Source organism: Vulpes vulpes, chromosome 6 (genome assembly GCF_048418805.1).
Source record: "Vulpes vulpes isolate BD-2025 chromosome 6, VulVul3, whole genome shotgun sequence".
NCBI lineage: Eukaryota > Metazoa > Chordata > Mammalia > Carnivora > Canidae > Vulpes > Vulpes vulpes.
In genome coordinates this window covers 19,909,356-19,929,435 of record NC_132785.1, presented here as the reverse complement: position 1 = coordinate 19,929,435, position 20,080 = coordinate 19,909,356, and the positions used below count along the sequence as shown (strand labels likewise).

Here is a 20,080-nt window from a genome sequence, read left to right as displayed (position 1 = left end):
ATTTGAGTAGTTGTGAAGACACTATCTGGCTTGAAAAAAGCTAAAATATCTATTACTTGACTTTTTATTGAGGTATAATCACTTATAACATCATACCAGTTTCAGGTGGAGAGCAATGATTTGATATTTGCATATATTATGATGTAATCATCACAGCAAGTTAACATTCTTTACCACACATAGTTACAAAATTATTTTTCTTGTGATTAGAACTTTTAAGATTTACTCTCTTAGCAACTTTCAAATATGCAACAGTATTATCAACTATAGCTGTCATAACGTACATTGCATCTTCATGGCATTTATTTTATAACTAGAAGTTTTACCTATCCTATCTGACTTTTTTTGGTATTTTTTTTTATTGGAGTTCGATTTCCCAACATATAGTATAATACCCAGTACTCATCCCGTCAAGTGTCCCTGTCAGTGCCCGTCATCCAGTCACCCCAAACCCCCTCCAACCTCCCCTTCCACTACCCCTTGTTCGTTTCCCAGAGTTAGGAGTCTCTATTGTTTTTCCCCCCTCTCTAATATTTCCCACTCATTTTCTCTCATTTCCCTTTTAATCCCTCTCACTATTTTTTATATTCCCTGAACGCATGAAACCATATAATGTTTGTCCTCCAATTGATTTACTTCACTCAGCATAATACTTTCCAGTTCTATCCACCTTGAAGCAAATAGTGGGTATTCATGGTTTCTAATGGCTGAGTAATATTCCATTGTATACATAGACCACATCTTTTTTATCCATTCATCTTTCGATGGACCCCAAGGCTCCTTCCACAGTTTGGTTATTGTGGATATTGCTGCTATAAACATCGGGGTGCAGGTGTCTCAGTTTTTCAATGCATCTGTATCTTTGGGGTAAATCCCCAGCAGTGCAATTGCTGGGTCATAGGGCAGCTCTACTTTTAACTCTTTGAGGAACCTCCACACAGTTTTCCAGAGTGGCTGCACCAGTTCACATTCCCACCAACAGCGCAAGAAAGTTCCCCTTTCTCCACATCCTCTCCAACATGTATTGTTCCTGTCTTGTTAATTTTCACCATTCTCACTGGTGTGAGGTGGTATCTCATTGTGGGTTTAATTTGTATTGCCCTGATGGAAAGTAATGCAGAGCATTTTTCATGTGTTTGTTGGTCATGTCTATGTCTTCCTCTGTGAAATTTCTGTTCATGTTTTGCCCATTTCATGATTGGATTGTTTGTTTCTTTGCTGTTGAGTTTAATAAGTTCTTTATAGATCTTGGATACTAGCCCTTCATCTGATATGTCATTTGAAAATATCTTCTCCCATTCTGTAGGTTGTCTTTTAGTTTTTGTTGACTTTTTATCTTGATTAAGTCCCAATAATTTTTGCTTTTGTTTCCCTCACCTTCATAGATGTATCTTGCAAGAAGTTGCTGTGGCCAAGTTCAAAAAGGGTGTTGCCTGTGTTCTCCTCTAGGATTTTGATGGATTCTTGTCTCACATTTAGATCTTGCATCCATTTTGAGTTTATCTTTGTGTCTGGTGTAAGAGAATGGTCTAGTTTCATTCTTCTGCACATGGCTGTCCAATTTTCCCAGCACCATTTATTGAAGAGACTGTCCTTTTTCCAGTGGATGGTCTTTCCTGCTTTGTCGAATATTAGTTGACCATAGAGTTGAGGGTCCACTTCTGGATTCTCTATTCTGTTCCATTGATCTATGTGTCTGTTTTTGTGCCAGTACCACACTGTCTTGATGATCACAGCTTTGTAGTACAACTTAAAATCCGGCATTGTGATGGCTATTTGGTTCCTTTCTGATTCCACATAAATCTTAAGATTATTTGTTCCAACTCTCTGAAAAAAGTCCATGGTATTTTGATAGGGATTGCATTGAATGTGTAAATTGCCCTGTAAATTGCCTTTTTTTTTTTTTTTTTTTTGTAACGGTAGCACTAGGATTTATTAAACGGTCTTAGTAAAGGCGCTGGGGTTTGCCCATGGTGTTCTTGATGTACAAAGCCCGGACGTTCTGCCAATTCTTCTTGAGCAAGGACACCAGGAAATTGACAGCTAAGTGGATGTTGTACACAAGCTCATCGTCCGTCATCTTCACGTGGCCAACAGCCACTGCCAGACATAGCACCTTCTTCATCTGGAATTTGATGGTGGACTTCACTTCATCCACTTTGGCCACCATGTTCTCATTGTGGGTCAGCAAGGAAGGGAACTTGCCAGCTTTATTCAGGCCTGGACCCAGGATTCATGGAATCTGCTTGATCAGAGATTCTGAAGCCAAAAAGGCATCATACTTCTTGGCCAGCTTCTTGACTAGTTTTTTATTCTTGTTGAGTTTCTTCAGCGCTTCAATGTCCATGTGGGGAATGTCCACTGCCTTGGCCTCATCACAGTGTTGCTGGTCCCCCAAAACACACAGAACTTGGGGCGGGGGGTGGACTTAAGCCTGACGGTGCCCGAGAAGCGTTTGTCCTTCTGAGGGTCATAGTTCTTCAGGCTGATCTGCAGCTCCAATCTGACTTTTTATAAAAAGTTTCTCAATCTCTCACACAGATTTTCTGCCAGTGATATATATCTATTGTCACATTAGTGTACTCAGGTATAGTTCTCTAAAAATTATAAATATATATGAATAAGTTTGAGATTACTGGACCACAAGTCAGAAAATGTGTGTTTGCAAGAAAGTCACAACTTGTCAACTTGTCATCTCATTTGACTTTATTAAAGCTTTGGAAATATTTGTACATAGGAAACACTTCATGAAAATCTAACATATAAAAATGGAGCTTTTCTTATTGAAGTAGAAGTGGGAACCTCAATTCAGACCACTTGGCTTCCCATTTACCCTTTTGTAACTCTTGAGCAGACACAGAGAACAAACATGCAGCTACATATTCCAGTCCTCTACTTACACATCCCATACCCAGCTCAAAATCTACAAGCAAGTTATTTCCTCAATGATGTCTCCCCTTCATCAATCCCCTACTTTGGTGAGAAGCATAATCATCCACTATAATATGGCTTACACCATAACACTGTTGTCTTCCTTGACTCCTGCCTGTCTTATTTCCTGCATAAAATTTGGTATAAAAATGGCCTATTAATTATAGATCTTTAAATTTCTCCAATAATATCTTTTTTGCTTATTTCTCCTAACAAGAACCTGGATAGGCCTTTATCATCTTATATCTGAGTTTCAGCCAAAACTTCATAAGTGGTCTTTCTACTTACAATCATTTTTCTCCAATTCATTTTGTAACTTGATATAAAATATTATCTTTTAAAATGAAGATGATCATATCACAATTCAATACAAATTAGTTCAATGGGAACACCTTGCCTTTAAAATAAAAATCAAATCCCTTAATATGATACATAAAGTCCTTCAGTATTTGCTTCTACATTGTTTTTTATCCTCATTTTATGTCACATCTTTCTTTCCAGACTTGAACTAATTTTATTTCATTTTAGTTTAGTTTAGTTTGTTATTTTTTAATATTATAGAGCTTTGAAGCTTTTTTAAAGATTTTATTTATTTGAGAGAGTGGGAGAGTGGGAGGCAGTACAGAGAGAGAAAGAGAATCCTTGAGGAGGCTCCCTGATGAGCGCAGAGTCCCAATGTGGAGTTCAAATCCAATACCCTGAGATCCTGACCTGAGCCAAAATCAAGAGTTGGATGCCTAATCAAATGAGCTACCCAGGTGCTCCAAACTCACTTTATATATACTAAGCTATAGGGTCATATGCTTAAAAAGAACCGTAGAAAACTTGAACACCAAAAGTTTATTTTTTTCTAAGATAACTGAAACTATATGCCAATTTGCATTTCTTGAACACTGTAACATGATAAATACAACTCTAATCAGAAAGTTCCCATATATATCACTCAATAATATATTTTTTGTCTTATATCTTGAATGATATCTTGAATTTTGCCCAAAATGATAGAGGTAATAAAATCCCTGATTATTTCATTTGGGCAACTAATTAGATTTCATGATCAGGAAAGGGCAAAAAAAGAGATAACTTGTATATATAATGAAGATCATGGCAGTCCTAGCTGACAGAGACTTTATGAGGGGAGACTAATTTATGGTGAAAGATGGCATGCTTGGGACACCCAAGCAGAAGCCACTTGTGGCATTATAGAATATTAGGTTTATAAAAAGTTTCAGTGGTAATCTAGTTTAATTTCATTTTTATTTGGTGGAGCAAAAGAGGACTAAAATGTTATGGGACTTGACTAAAGCTTCAGCAAGTTAGCACTTGACTCATTTCTCAAGCTCTCAGTGTTTTTGTCAAGAGTCAAGAGTTGGGTGCAATTAGAACTTCAGGTGGAATTTGAAACCACAGACAAATATTTGAGAGTCTTAAAGAATTTGAGGTCTGGGACAGCCCAGGTGGCTCAGTGGTTTAGTGTCTGCCTTCAGCCCAGGGTGTGATCCTGGAGACTGGGGATCAAGTCCCATGTCAGGCTCCATGCAGGGAACCTGCTCCTTCCTCTGCTTGTGTCTCTGCCTCAGTCTCTCTCTCTCTCTCTCTCTCTCTCTGTCTCTCAATAATAAATAAATAAAATCTTAAATCTTAAAAAAAAAAAAAAGAATTTGAGGTGTGGAAATGGCTGAACATCTTTGTTAAATTAATAGAAAGAAGGAGGTTTGGAAAATCGCATTATGTTTCTTTGAATTCCTTGAGGCTAAAGTTTATTTCTAATTATTTCTCGTTATTGACAGACTAACCGACCAATTGGTGAGGGGATGAATAAGAACAGAAAGAAAAGAAATCAAATAAAGGTTAGTTGAGGGTTATAGATGTGAAGAGTAGAAAGTTTGTTGAGTGAAGGTTTATGGACAGTGTCAGTGTTGCAGAGAGTAAAATGGAAAGAAGTGAAAAAATGTAGAATTTTCTGATTAGCAAATTAATCATGAACTTGTTAATCAGAAAAAATCAACTGATGAGGGGGAAAATCATTGCAATATTAGTCTGGTCTTATAAAACAAAGAGCTCTTGAAAACACTTTCTGCTTGTAGACAATGGCAGAATTTTAATTTATAAGACTAAGAAAATGCAACTGATGAGCTAATTGATAAGAAAATGAGAAATCTGTTATACCTAAAATTCTATTCTCATTAAGACTTATCTATCATTAAATATTATACCTATGTATCATGTATATAATTTATATAAATAAATGTCCATATGAGCATTTCATTTTGAGCATTTATTTTTAAAGCAATTGTTTTTAGTTTCAGCCTTGGGCAAGAACCTTTTAATGAATTAGGTCCTTGAGAATAGTAAATGTGTTTTAACACAGAGCCAAGAACAAATTAACCCCTCATTAAAAATTTATCAACCTAAAAAATAAATAAGTGAAATCAGCCCCCTGAAAATTGATACTATATTTTCTGATACAAGTCTTTTCAGAAATCACCCAAATCATGAATTGTAATCAGCCAATTCAATCTTGTCATAATTAGTGGGAAAAATTCAGGATAATATATTTTTTAAAAGCCTTAATAAGTTGAAAACTGTACCTTCATCTAAATCTGGGTTAAAAGAAATTACACATAAGTAAGAATAGTTAAGCATAATTTAACATGAAATCTTAGTTGGTCAAAAGCTAGAGAAAGTTAACAATCGTGAAGGAAATATACAATAATTGAATGGTTATGATGATCTTAAGAATCAGAAACTCATAAAACAAAGGCTGCTGGAAAATTATTCAGGTAACTTTCATTACCTTTATTGTATTGTGCAGCTGTAGCATTGTGTTTCTGGCTTATAGTATTTCTTCTTAGGGGAGGAGTACTATATTCTTTTGGAGGTCAAATGTCATTTGAATCAAAGTTGAAAATTAAATCTGAGGTACATAGATGATGAATATTATTATTACATAATTATAAGGTATTCATCTAACAGTGGAATTAAGAGTTACAAAACATTTCTTGAACAGGGAGATACTATTCAATATTTAATATTGTGAATTATCATGATATACTTATGAATATTATTTTTGAATGTTAAACAATAATAAAATAAGTCTCTTTATATTTTGTTTCCTCAGTAAAGCTGTAATCCTACTCCTAAATACAAAATATGCATAGTGGAATACATTGGAAATAAATTGGTGGTATTTGTCTTGCTGTGTACATGATTACATCCATTCCAAATCCCTGTGTATCACTTTTTACTATGCCATGGATCTGAGTAGCAAATTATTTGGCTGAACAAAAAGGGGCAAGCACAAAGCAACAGCTTAACTGTAAAACAGTTTGGCAGCAAAATGTAGTTCGACAATTTGTTATAGACAGATCATTAGGTTAATATGAAGTTGTGTGAGGAGGATGGCTAAGGGGAGGTTTATATATCTAGAAATATTAAAAAGCAATTTGCACCATGCACACATCCTCACCCTGGACTGCCTTTGAACATGTTTACAATCCACTAAGAAAATCTGATGTACATTTTATTTCAGAATTGAGTAGAACAGGTGTTAGGGCAGCCAGGAGTGGAAAGACTGAAGGGATGTGAAGCTGCTAGTCGAACTTGAATAGAATATATCAGCCAGTCTATTAAATATTTATATTAACTCATGTAATAGTTTACTATTTTTTGATGCAAAATATCTCACCAACTTTTGAATTCCATAAAGGAAGCTAAGTTCCATTTTCTGTCAACATGTTTTTATGGCTCTCCTCTTTTCTTTCCACATTTCAAATTGCTTAGAAAAAAAATAAAATTAAATATAAATTTTCTATTTCATTATATTTCTGATTAAGATTAGATTTATTGGTCAAAACTGTAACTCTGAATATACAATAGATGAGTTTGCCTATAAAAACTGCTATAAGGATATATGACATCATAAATAAGCAAATGATATGAAAGTTTAAATATGCTGAATAGAACATATGCCTTTGGCTTTGTTTTCAGAAATCTCATGAAATGATTCTGAATATGTGGCTCCCTGTGGGACTTGCAACATCCAGAGATGCCCATCCTTTTTCCCATTCTGTCTCACTCTTGATTCATCCATTATTGATTAGTTTCTCTGCTTGGACGTTGTATTAAGTTATAGATCCAATCTACTTCTGTTTCCTTTTATCCAAATTTCTTGAAAGAGTAGTACACACATGATCTTTCCCTTCTTTACTTCCCAGGAACTCATCTGCCAACTAAATTGAGTTTTCATCAATTTAATATGTTTGACGGTAATATCCTAATATTGTAAATCACATGCTATTTGTCAGGATTTTTTTTCTTGCTCACTTAATAAATCTCTACTCCTCTGACTATTAATTTTGCCACACTATCTTCGTTCTCCTCAGATGTCTTTGGTTAATCCCTCATTTTATCTTGATGAGATTCTTTTTTCTTTCATGACCCATTAAATAATGTTACTACTCAGGATTTTATTTTTAGCTCACTGTTCTTAGCAATATATTTTCTCAGGTGATCTCACCCATTCTCATTTTGTTTCAACCACCGCCTACACTCTACTGATTTCTCAATTCAGTACTCAAGGCCATTACTATTTCCTGAACCACAGACCATGGATTTGATTGGCTTCTAGATATCTATATCTGAATTTTCTTTTATTTTTTTTTTAAGATTTATTTTTTTATTTATTCAGAGAGAGCAAAAGAGAGGCAGAGGCACAGGCAGAGAAAGAAGCAGGCTCCATGCAGGGAGCCCGACGTGGGACTCCATCCCGGGTCTCCAGGATCACACCCTGGGCTGCAGGTGGCGCTAAACTGCGGCGCCACCCGGACTGCCCTATATCTGAATTTTCCAGGTGCATCTTATAATCGGCATTTATTAACTTAATTTTCACATTTTATTCTTAACTTGTCCCTACTCTGCATCTTGATTGGAGATGCCTCCATCAATCCAGTTACTCAAGAGTACTGACATTTATGTTAAACTCTTCCCACTATTATATTCACAGTGTTCAATGAAACTCAAAAATTTTCAAAATTCATAGCACGTATATAGCTCTTTCCATGTCCTATATCAGAATATTTGCTTTTCTTAATTGCATAACTAAAACAGTCTCAATTTTCTTTGTTGCCTGCATTATGGTTCTTATCATAGATTTTCTTCATAATTACTGAGTTAACTACCTCAAAAACAAATATGATCCCAACACATTCCAGGTAAAATTCTGCAATTATTCCTTATCTCGTATCAAATTTCACCTCCTTAAGCTGACAGAGACTGTCCTTCAAGTTTTGCCTTCTGACAAGTGCCCACATTGTCAGTCTCACCTCCCTGCTCATGGTCTTGAACCCTAATCAACTCCTATGACAATTTCTATGCCATCTTTTTAATCCAAAAGTCTTTGTTAAGGCTATTTCCTCACAACATCTCCCAACTTTATCTGACTCATACCTGTTTTTCCTTATGGCTCAAACAGTATATCCTCTCATAAGCCTTTTTTGACTTTTTCACAATATTCTGTATATCATAGTTCTGTATTATCTTAAGGCAGCAGAAACATCAAGAATGAGTGGATATTTGGTATATCTTGGGTTTTTTTTTTTAATGTACAGTGTAAGTGACTGAACTCTGTGTGCAGGAAGTGTTTGCTGCTATAAACGCACTTAGTATAATCTTGAAAGCAGCAGTGATGTTACCAAAGCAGTGTCCAAGGGGACAATGACTGTGTCACTTAATCCTCAGTCCAGATTACCTTCCATCCTTCTGCCGAGTACTAGTTTGGGATAACTTTTTCCAAATTCAACAACAACTACTACAAAAATTAGCAAGATCTCATAGTGAATGAACACACTCACGCTTGACTACTATTACATGTAGTAAAACCAATCTAGTGTCTATTGCAGGTGCTGACTCAGGCTGTTGCTAAGGAAATTGTCAATGCCTCATTGCAACCACCAGACTTTTCATTTCTATGACAGACATACAATTAAGAGAACTTTTTATGCAAAAAGATCTTTGTTTGAGACAAAAAGAATGATTTTAAACATATTAAAAAAAAAGAACTGTTTTTAATTGATGGGCTAGAAAGTCCACTATAAGGAAATAGTACCTGATCAAATTTTTTTCCATATAAATTTAATAGAAACACTAAGGAGAATGTAAAAAAGGAATATATATCCTACATGAGGTTATGTGCTTTTTTTTTTCATGTAAAATGTATGACTAATCAGTGAATGACAATATTACAGAAGTGGAATTTTTTGTGACCACAGCAGCTAAAATGGAAAAACAAACTAAAACAAATGACAAAAAATAAGCAGGAAAAAAAATACATTTGGCAATACATTTCTTCCTAATCTAAATTAGTGAAAATTATTTTAACAGTGTATTTTTTCCCAAAAAACCAAATCTAGTCATTTAATCCATAATAATTGCTAATTTCCATTAAAAGCATGTCATAGGAATAAGTGTATTGGTTACATGATCAAAAATCAGACAAATGTTCCTTTTCCATTTAGACCTAAACTCTGAATTTTAACATTTTAAATGATTAATAAATATTACAAGGATTTGGGGGGTCTTTTGGTCTGTTTTAGTTTTATTTTCATAATATGGAAAAGTTTGTCTCAAGTGAAGTTGATGCTAAATCAGTTATTTATATTCTTATGTAACCAAAATATGATGAAAGAAACAAAAGAGACCAAAAAAGACGGTGACATCTTTCTATTTTGTTAGGCCTTTATTTAAAACTTCATTTTCTTGGCCTTAAGAATCAAACAAAATTCTTGTTTAGTTTAATAGGATTCAATTACACATCAAGCACAAGTTTCTCTGAATTTTACAGTAAAAAGAATCAACAAGACATTTTTCATCTAACTGCTATGTATTTGAAAAGATTAATTAAATGCTAAGACAAAATTACATGGAGCAAAATGTAAAGACTATATCTTGTACTCTTGGAGCAAATTAATTTCAGTTCTATCGTCAAAGACTGATGAAAATGTAAGTAATGGATTTTATTGGCACTCTTTCTAAGAGTCAAGCACTCAGACACATTAAATTATTTGTATAAATCACTTCTTATTTGAGGGGCGAATACTATTTAAGAATAAAAACCTCTTATATCTTATGTTGTGCTTGATGCAAGAGGTTGATAAAGATCATATTTTCTTTAATTTCATAAGAAGTTTCTATTACTGTTCTCTAGTCAATAAGACATGGTCTATCAATTACCTCTAGCTAGGCTCCCAAAACAGAGCCCTATCCATTTGAAAAAAAAAAAAAAAAAAAAAGACAAAACATTATTGATAAATCCAATCTTTTTGGAAGAATTTTTTAAACTTGAAATTGACCAATGAGTCTGTTCTCAAACTGCAGTTCAGTGTGTATAAAAATCTTGTGTTTCCTGACACTTGAAATTGACCAATGAGTCTGTTCTCAAACTACAGTTCAGTTTGTATAAAAATCTTGTGTTTCCTGACTGATAACCAACTTTACTTTTTTCTCTCTCTCAGCAGCTGACACTATCTCCTAGGAAGTTTTCCCAATGAAGTCATGACATTAATTTTGGACTTGAAACTCCTGGTCATGTATCCTCAAAATTAAATGCATTATTTTTTTAATCCTAGCTCAGATCATCTTATTTTAACTTGATAATTTCTGCTGCTATGATCAGTTTCTACTTTAACTTGTTATTGTTGACAATATCCATAAACTCGTCTTTCCAAGTCAGTTTTGCCTCAGTACAAGTGTTCCAAAGCTAAAGATAGTTTTTAAGTTGCAAGATGATGTAGAACTCATCAGAAAAATAAATCCTGGGCAGCCCTGGTGGCTCAACGGTTTAGCGCCACCTTCAGCCCAGGGTGTGATCCTGGGATCCTGGGATTCGAGTCCCACGTCGTGCTCCCTGCAGGGAGCCTGCTTCTCCCTCTGCCTGTGTCACTGCCTCTCTCTTTCTCTCTGTGTCTCTCATGAATAAATAAATAAAATCTTAAAAAAGAAAAAAGAAAAATAAATCCTTCCTCTGTTTCTGGTCCTCTGTATCATTTCTCATTGTTACTACTGCCATGGTTATTTATTCAAGTGTACATCAACCCTAACCACAATCCACTTTCTACCATTCATTCTTTAGCATCAATTAAACTTGTAGAGATAAATGAAAATCATAGAAAACTATTGATGGATTACATATTATTTATTTAGTGTCTGCTAAATTAGAAATAATATTCTACATGCTAGAATACAGGTATATCTAAATCAATGAAGTGGGTTTTTTTCATATATTTTCCATTAAGTTCTTAAACCCAATAACTCTTTTTTATTTGAAAATGAAACAAATAATACTTTTAATACGATAAAGTCTTTGAAATGGTCAGATTTATAAATATTAGCATATTCCTGATGTTGACTTGTACAAGAACAAGAAGCATATATTTATTGATTTTTCATCAACACAAATGCAGGTTTTCAGGCAGCAATCAGGCTAGGAATCTGGGGAGTTATTCAGCCCAGTAACTGAAAATCTGAATTTCCCCAGTTTCACCTATTTTTGCCTATTACCTACTAGCCGACTGAGATAGGTTTATTAGTATGACTGAGTCAGTGTACTTGCTTTGATCTCTGCTTCTAACCTTCTAATAATTTCCCCGTATAGAGTTTACTCTTTGAGGAGTAAATTGTTAATTGGCATTAAACAATGTAAAAATTATTTCACTGACAACACCATCTATATCATCGTAACACCAAAGCTGCAATTTAAAGGTCACTGTACCACAGTAATAAAGTGTAAAAGAAGATGATATCAATTTGTATTGTTTGAAATTGAATTGAAATTGCTTTATTATTTAATATAATCAAGCTTTCACTACTAGAGTGGATGGATTTTAAACTACATAAATGCTTGAGTTTCAACAAATAAAATGTAAAATGTAAAGCTCTGAACATTTAAGGAGAGAAAGAATCAAGCAGGGAAAAAAAAGTAGGTATAATCCAAGAACAAATTTAGATGTGTAAATAAGAAACAAGTAATAAAGTAATATATAACCCCAATTAAGTTAGCTAAGATTAATAGCTAATGCTGAGGCTCATTTATATCTGGCTATCCACCCTGCTGGAAAGATAGTTAGAGCTAGTTCATCTTGCAACTCCTATACAATCTTTGTGATCATTTTCCATCATACTGAAAAATCCTTCCTTGTCAAAACATTGATGTAAACGTGGTAGCCCTAAGCAAAATTGCGAAGCAGGTAAAACATTTTAGGTACTTGGTTACAACTTGTAACAGTCTTTCTCCTTGAACTACATGTACCTTTCCTCTCTAAACAGATTCCTTTCCTTAGGTAACTGTCAATTAATTCAATTTAATGATGTAGAACTGTGGTTCTCAAACTTTACTTGCATCACTTTGGGTTGAGGCCACTGTATTTACAGTTCTATAAGTTCTCAAGTGATGGTGCTGCTTGTTGGGGAGCCTGCTGGTCAGTATACTGGTAACATAATTAGTGAAGCAACAGGACCTAGCACTCATGAAAAGGTTACAATATGCAAAGTGTAAAGGAGCTCATAAAAATGGTGTCTAAGGGACACCTGGGTGGCTCAGTGGTTGAGCATCTGCCTTTGGCTCAGGGTGTGATCCCGTGTCTGGGGATCAAGTCCCAGATAGAGTCCCACAACGATTCCCATAGCAAGTCCCACATTGGACTCCCTGCAAGGAGCCTGCTTCTCTCTCTATGTTTCTGCCTCTCTCTCTGTGCCTCTCCCTTCAAAGGAAAATCAAATTCTGTGATTTTCCCTTTTTTATACAATTTTAGTTGATACTAAAAATGAAAGGTAGAAAGAGGACTGTGGTTAAGGCTGGTATGCACTTGAATAAACAAGCATGGCAGCAATGGCCTTAAATGATGGGACAGAGGTATCAAATTCTTGACACTCAGAAGGGTAGTGATCAGGAAAGAACTATACCAGGATGATGTAGTGGTGATAAAGGCCTGTTTTGTTTAGTTATTGCAGAAAGTCGCAGTGAAAAGTATTGACCATATGCTATTTCAGAAAGCTAAGTATATCTGTGGTAAAACTACTCAAAATCTTGAAGAAAATATACCTTCACATTTGTACTGATATTTTTTTATATGGAGCATAGTTTGTACACTCCCACTAATTTCCCTGAGTCTTTTCTGATGAAGTAGTCAAACATTTTGCTTTTTGCCAATTTGATAGAGAAAAGTGGTTTTGATTTTAGTTTTAAGTTACCTTTCCATGAGTGAAATTGACTGTCTTTCCATATGGTTAAGATTTATTTAAAAAGATTCATTTTCGTTATAGTCCTTGTATATTTCTAGTCATGTCTTTTTCTCAGTTATCTGGTGAGTTTTAGGATATTTCATTTTCATAAACTCTTTATAGAGGACGATCTGTTGATAATCTTTGATTTTATTTTTAAACTTTTTTGTTTACTTTATCAGTACTTTTAAGTGCTTCAGTTTTCAGTCACACTAAGAAAGACAATATTTTATAAATTATAAAGATTATTTTATAAATACATTGTCATTTTTTCTAATACTACTATTATGTCAGATATATTCTTTTTAATCAAATTCTTTCCTTTGAAAGAAGAGGGACTGAGGATGGGACGTTTCATGAACAGGCTGATCAGATAATTATCTGCAACAGATCCCATTTGAGAGTGCAAGATAAGAAAAAAGAAGAAAGAAAGAGAAAGAAAGAAAGAAGAAGAAAGAAAAAGAAAGAAAGAAAGAAGAAAGAAAGAAAGAAAGAAAGAAAGAAAGAAAGAGAAAGAAAGAAAGAAAGAAAGAAAGAAAGAAAGAAAGAAAGAAAGAAAAAGAAGAAAGAAAACTGGTGGAAATTGAGATTATAAATGTAAGGAATGAATATCCTAATTATAAGCACCCCAAACCATTGAAAAGGAATTTGTTTCTATAAGCCAGAGTCCCCTCTTAGGCTTTGATGATCTTGGATCAGAGCTCAGTGCCACTCAATAGTTCATGGGAATTATATACAAATAGGGAGAAAAAAAAATCCCCCAAACAGCTAATGTGGCTCTGCATCATATGCCAAGTATGACCACAATGGTTTCTGTGTCTTTGTTTCCTTTCCATATGTTCAAATTGGTAAATTAAAGATGTTGTGAGATCTCTCTCTGTTGGATTTGACATGAGCTTCTAGAACCTAATTTGCAGGTATGAAACTAGACACTGTTTCTTTTTCCTATATTCATGTTATAAAGAACTTATTTTATCTCAAGGCCATAATCATGTCTCTGAATCAATAGGGAAATTGTCTCTTATAAGGCCTTTTGGAGAAGACAAATGTTTAAAGACAATATCTTGCTATATTCATGAATTTAAAAAGTATAAAAAAATTGCAAGTGTGAAATCATTACTTAAAGTGGCTCATCCAGTATGGAGAACATTTAGAATAATAAACTATTTCTACTGACAGCCTATTTAAAACCACAGTATCCTAAATTTCTTACCTAGATATTAGGAAATCTATTCTAGAGTACATCATAATTTGAGCACACTTCTTTTGGAATATGAGGCCGGTTTAATGTCAACATGTGAATATTCATGCCATTCATACTTCTGTGAATGAAAGACTCTATTCCTCTTTCATTTTTATTATTTTTGTCTGCAAATTGTTTTGTAGCTTTTATTACCAAAATTATAATTGCACAGCTTCTTTCTTGCCAAATGGTACCACAGTGAATTTTAGAATATCCATTTCATACTAAACAATTCTACTTGCAACTTAAAGTTTTTTAAAATTCTGACTCTTCTGACTCTTGCCTCTGCTAAAAAAATAATCTTGTTCAGTTCCTAGATACTGTTTTCACTTAAATCCTGTCTAATAAGTTCACTTACTTTCCCAAGTCTCATGGATAGGTGGCTAGCATTCACCTAGCTCCTCATTAAAATGTTTAAACTCTTTAACACCTGTGTAAAATAACTTCCTCATTTGAGGCTCATGATAGGCGGCTCAAGTATCCACTATGCTAGTTATTGCTGTAATCTACTGACATTTTAACAATACTCCCAGAATTAATTGAAATACTTGGCACCCAGCTCATTATTTCTGTTTTACTTAAAGTTATACTATTCTCTTTGTTGATGTATTGCTCATGTCAATGACCAATACAGCACCAGAATCTAAGAATTTCTGATTATCTTCTACCCCATATGTCTTTCTCTATATTTCTTGGTAGCTTTCTATACCCAAAGGCGCCACCTTAGATATTGCCACAATCTGCAAATGCTCTGTGTTAATTAAAACTTGGTTTACCTCTAGCATTTCTCTTTCTAATCATACACTCTTCATTTGCTAGCTGATCCTTATTTCACTTTCACTACATCTGTTTAACACTTATGTTACTAAAGTCCTTCCATTTATTTAAAGTCCACAAGACACAAATAACTCTCATTTATTCTCTCTCCCTGTCTCTGTCTCTCTGTCTCTGTCTCTCTCTTTATTAACTCAGCAAGGACCCTGAGATGGATCTGTTCTCATCTCTCTGAACCCAATCCTATATGTGTTTTCCACAGTATTAAAAAAAAAAATCACCAGTAAACAGTTAGGCCCCAGAGTTATCTACAATTCTCCCAAGCCCTAAACAATGATGGATGGTTTATTTTTAAGGAAGATTGATTTTCTTCCCAAAATTAAAATAAACTATTGGGGCTCCCGGGTGGCAATTAGTTAAGCATTCAACCCTTGATTTTGGCTCAGGTCATGATCTCATGGTCCTGGGATCCAGCCCTGAATCAGGCCATGCTCAGTAGGGAGTTGGCTTGAGATTCTCTCTCTCTCTTCTCTCTCTGCCCCTCCCTTCCCCACTCAGGTTCATGTGCTCTCTCTCTCTCTCTAATAAATAAATAAATCTTAAAAAAATAAAAATAAGCTGTTTTGTCTTTACTCCTAACCAAGAAGCCATGAAGAATATAAATCTTTGTAGGTTATTAACAATTAGATGCTTTTATTTTAATTTTTAATTGAATTTAAGTTTTGATTTGGGGTGTGTGTATATGAAATTGTAATGAAAAAATTTAACAGATTTTTTAAAGTAAAAATAATACAATATAATATTATGATCCTTCAAGCAAACATATCTATGAACTGCTGTAGCAACATAACAGGAGGGATGTTTCCTGGTTGGTACACCAGAAGAAATCTTCATAGGATAGCTTCAATTTTTCTTGGAACATGAATGTTGAGAGAATAATTAAAATCTATGTAAGAGAAAACTATAAATGTAATCAGAGAAGAAATGAAAACAAGACAATTTCTGGAATGGTGAATACTGCCAAGTAGGTTCTTTGCAAAGTTAATAGCCACAGATGGCTAGCAGGCAGCCTACAGCTTACCCAAAAAAGTGACTGTTTTCAGATGGATTTTTCATTCTATTATTCATCACTAACCTCTCCTTTTTACTTTAACTTCTTGACCCCTTTAAGGCCTTGAGGGAGAAGGCTCTGAGGAGGTTTGCAGATAAATTAGTGGAGGACAGGTGGCTACTAAAGATGTGGCTCCAAGTAATGGTTGGAGTTAAATTCAACAAAGCCTTAAACATGCCTCTAGCTTTTATCCTACAAGAAATAGAGATATGAGGAAATACTATACCTGGTTTACCAGATGCTCTATGACCAATACCCAGAGAGATTGTAACCTTTTTGATCTGTGTACTATTTATATAATATTGAAGTCTAAAATAGCATTAGGTGTCTAGGCTGGCATGTCACATACTTGGCTGACACAGAGCACAGAGGACATGAAGATTCTTGGGTATTTCTTATTTTAAAACTTGATTATTTTTATCATTATATATTTTTGTAGTTTTGATTTATTTACATGGAAATTTAATTTTATCCTCATTCCATTTCATCTTGATGTTAATTCTAACAAAGACTAATTAATTCAGTCAGCTTAATTAATTTATTCATTATTTTTCATAACCATCTACTAAAACCTAAAGAGAACTATAGACACTGGTCTTTGGGGATTATAACTTTTTCACCCTTCCAAATTTGTGACATTTATCTTTTCCTCTGATTGCAATTGACAGTAGACCTTTTGCATTATTGTAATCTTGGTAACTACACCTTCTAAACTCTCCTGCATATTCTTAACTATAGAAAAACTAAGTAATGTTCTTAGAATCCAACTCAAATCTTCTTTCTTTATTTTTTTAAATTCCAGTATAGTTAACATACGGTGTTATATTAATTTCAAATGTACAATATAGTGATTCAACAATCCTATATATTACTCTGTGCTCTCTTAACCACCTTCAACTGTTTCACCCATCTCTCCACCCACCTTCCCTCTAGTAACCATCTACTTGTTCTCTGTAGTTGAGTCTGATTTTTGGTTTCTCTCCCTCTTTTTCCCTTTGTTCGTTTTAACTCAAAACCTTCTTATTGCTCTTTCAGGTTGTAATGCCTTATAGTTGTTTTTAAGGACAGTGTAGCCTTAAAATATCTTCTAGCCTCAGAGCTACCTATGTGACATTTTGACATCAAACTGCTCTACTTTACAACCACTGAATGTACGTTTTTTTTCCCCATCTATGTGTCTTTGATTCTTGTTCTGCCCTCCATTTATAGTCATTGTTATCCTCTTCATATTTCAGTTCCTGTTCATAATCAACCACCTCATGAACTTTCTACTTAACTATCCAAAATAGAAGTGATATCACCCTACTTTGAAATATATATCTTTTATATATATATGAAGATATAAATACTGTGAATATTATACATACAGTTTTACACAAAGATTTTACTGATTATTTTTAACATTCAATTTTATATAGGGAGATATTATTATACATATAAAACAAAAATTTAAATATTTCTTTAAATAAAAAAAATGGGAAAGCTCTCAAAAACACAATTGTTTCCATGATCGATGTGTGATGATAACTCTTAAGAAGCAGAAAGCATTTTCTAATGCCATAATTCAGGAGTCTGACCTGGCCAGCATTATGTTTGATAATATAATCAATGATGTGAGTCACATCATAGAAAAATTCACATTCACTGGTGACAAAATTCCAAGAGGAATATCAAATATATGGGACGATATTTGCAATGAAGGATCAAATCTAATAAGGGGGGATCCCTGGGTGGCGCAGCGGTTTGGCGCCTGCCTTTGGCCCAGGGCGCGATCCTGGAGACCCGGGATCGAATCCCACATCGGGCTCCCGGTGCATGGAGCCTGCTTCTCCCTCTGCCTGTGTCTCTGCCTCTCTTTCTCTCTGTATGACTATCATAAATAAAAAAAAAAAAAAAATCTAATAAGGGAAAAGAAAATGAGGCACAAGACAAGAGAGTATTAAAAATAATAGAGTAGAATTTCATTCTCCAGTCATCTTGCACTTAATGACATCCTATCATTTTTCTAACATGCCAAACTTGCTCCCTCTTCATAACTTTTGGACTAGTTTCCTTGCCCGGAATATGATAACCCAAACCTCTGTATTTTTCTTTGTCATTCTCTTGAGGCCATTGCTCAACTATCTTCTTATCACTGTGGTTCCTATAATGGCATTTGCAGCCACCGTGTCTGTTGTTCTCTATCCCTTTGATTTTCTCTTTTGTTTTTTTCCTCTGTAGCACTTTTCATTCTCTAGCACAGTACATAATTCATTCAGTTTCACTTTATTGTGTTGCCTCCATAGCACCCACCACACATACATACACTAAATAGGCTTCATAAGAGCAGAACTTTTGATGTTTTCTCCTTCACTTTAGATTGCTAGATTTCTAGTTTCAGGACAATGCAAGGTAAGAATAACTCCTTAAAAATGTTTATTGTATGAATTAATTAATTAGAGTGCTAAAATAAAATGGTATAGATCTATTCTACCCAATGCTATTTAGGTCAGAATTAGTATGTTATAAATTCTGAGTTTTGTGTTTTGAGAAAATCAGATTCACAATAGCCATATGGATGGTGAAGTGCCTTTTGTCAAGTGAAGAAGAACTGGAGGATTTTATTATCTTTAATGGGGAAAGGATCCAATACAAAGTATATAATAGATATCCTCAAATATCTGCAAAGATGTGTAAAATGTTCTATATGTCTCCAAGGGTTGTATAACAAATGGAAGTAAAATAAATAATTGAATTTCTGCTCAATATAATAAAGAACACTCCAACATTCTGAGCTGTCCACAAGAAGAAAGAGGTGCATCAGGAATTAGGGTGGCGTTTTAAGCATTATATGCATCACTTCTTCCCAGGGGTGTTATAAAAGTGATTGAAGAATGGATTAGAGATTAAACTAGAAAATGCAAAGACATTAGATTGCAATACACAGAAAATTTTATGAAAAATAAATTTAAAGTATTGAAGAAGTAGAACCTACAGAGGTAAAATCTTTAGACCCAGTGACAAGGAAAAAGTTTGATTTCAAAGTTTTGTGATTTGAGCTTGTAGAATATCAAAATATATATTATTATGATGATCATCATCATTGAGATAAATTACAACATAATATTAAACAGAATGATTCGGAACTTTTGTTATCATCCTTCCAACTCTGTAAGTGAATATTATAAAGGAATAATAGTTTATTCTTTATTTCAGTGAAATTTGTTTCCTATATGTTCTCCTGACTTCTTTATAATACATCACTTGTATTAATACAATTGTTTTTACAGTTTATCAGATAATTTTACTTAGAAGTAACTGAAAATGTTTTAAATTAATTTCTTCTATTGGGATATTAAAGTTATTCTTAGGACATTATTTTCAAAGACTTGGATGATACTTTTGCAAAGGAATAAACATCAATTTAGTTTATGGTCTTACAAACTATCGCCAAGCTTTTACAATAAAAGATTCCAAAATAGTCTGTTCTTCATGGCATTTTCTGTTGTGCTATTGACTGCATGACTAGTTGAATCAATGGTGCAGAAATTGGTCATTTATATTGCAAAAATCAGAATCAATTGAAAAACAGCTGACTATGACTGTTAGTTTTGTGAGAAATCACATACTAGATTAAGATGACTTGTTTTCATAACGTCAGGAAGAAATCCTAGACAATGATTCACGTACATTATATTATCATTCTATTTTTTATTATTGTTTCATATAATTTTGTTTGTTTTTGATGTAAGTTGATTTTGAATTCT

The 20,080-nt window shown here is 34.0% G+C and overlaps 1 pseudogene; it reads right to left on the bottom strand.

The window, feature by feature from the left end:
- Positions 1–1,904: 1,904 nt before the first annotated feature.
- The window catches only part of LOC112933483 (large ribosomal subunit protein uL1-like), a 95,821-nt pseudogene continuing 77,645 nt past the window's right edge, over positions 1,905–20,080 (bottom strand).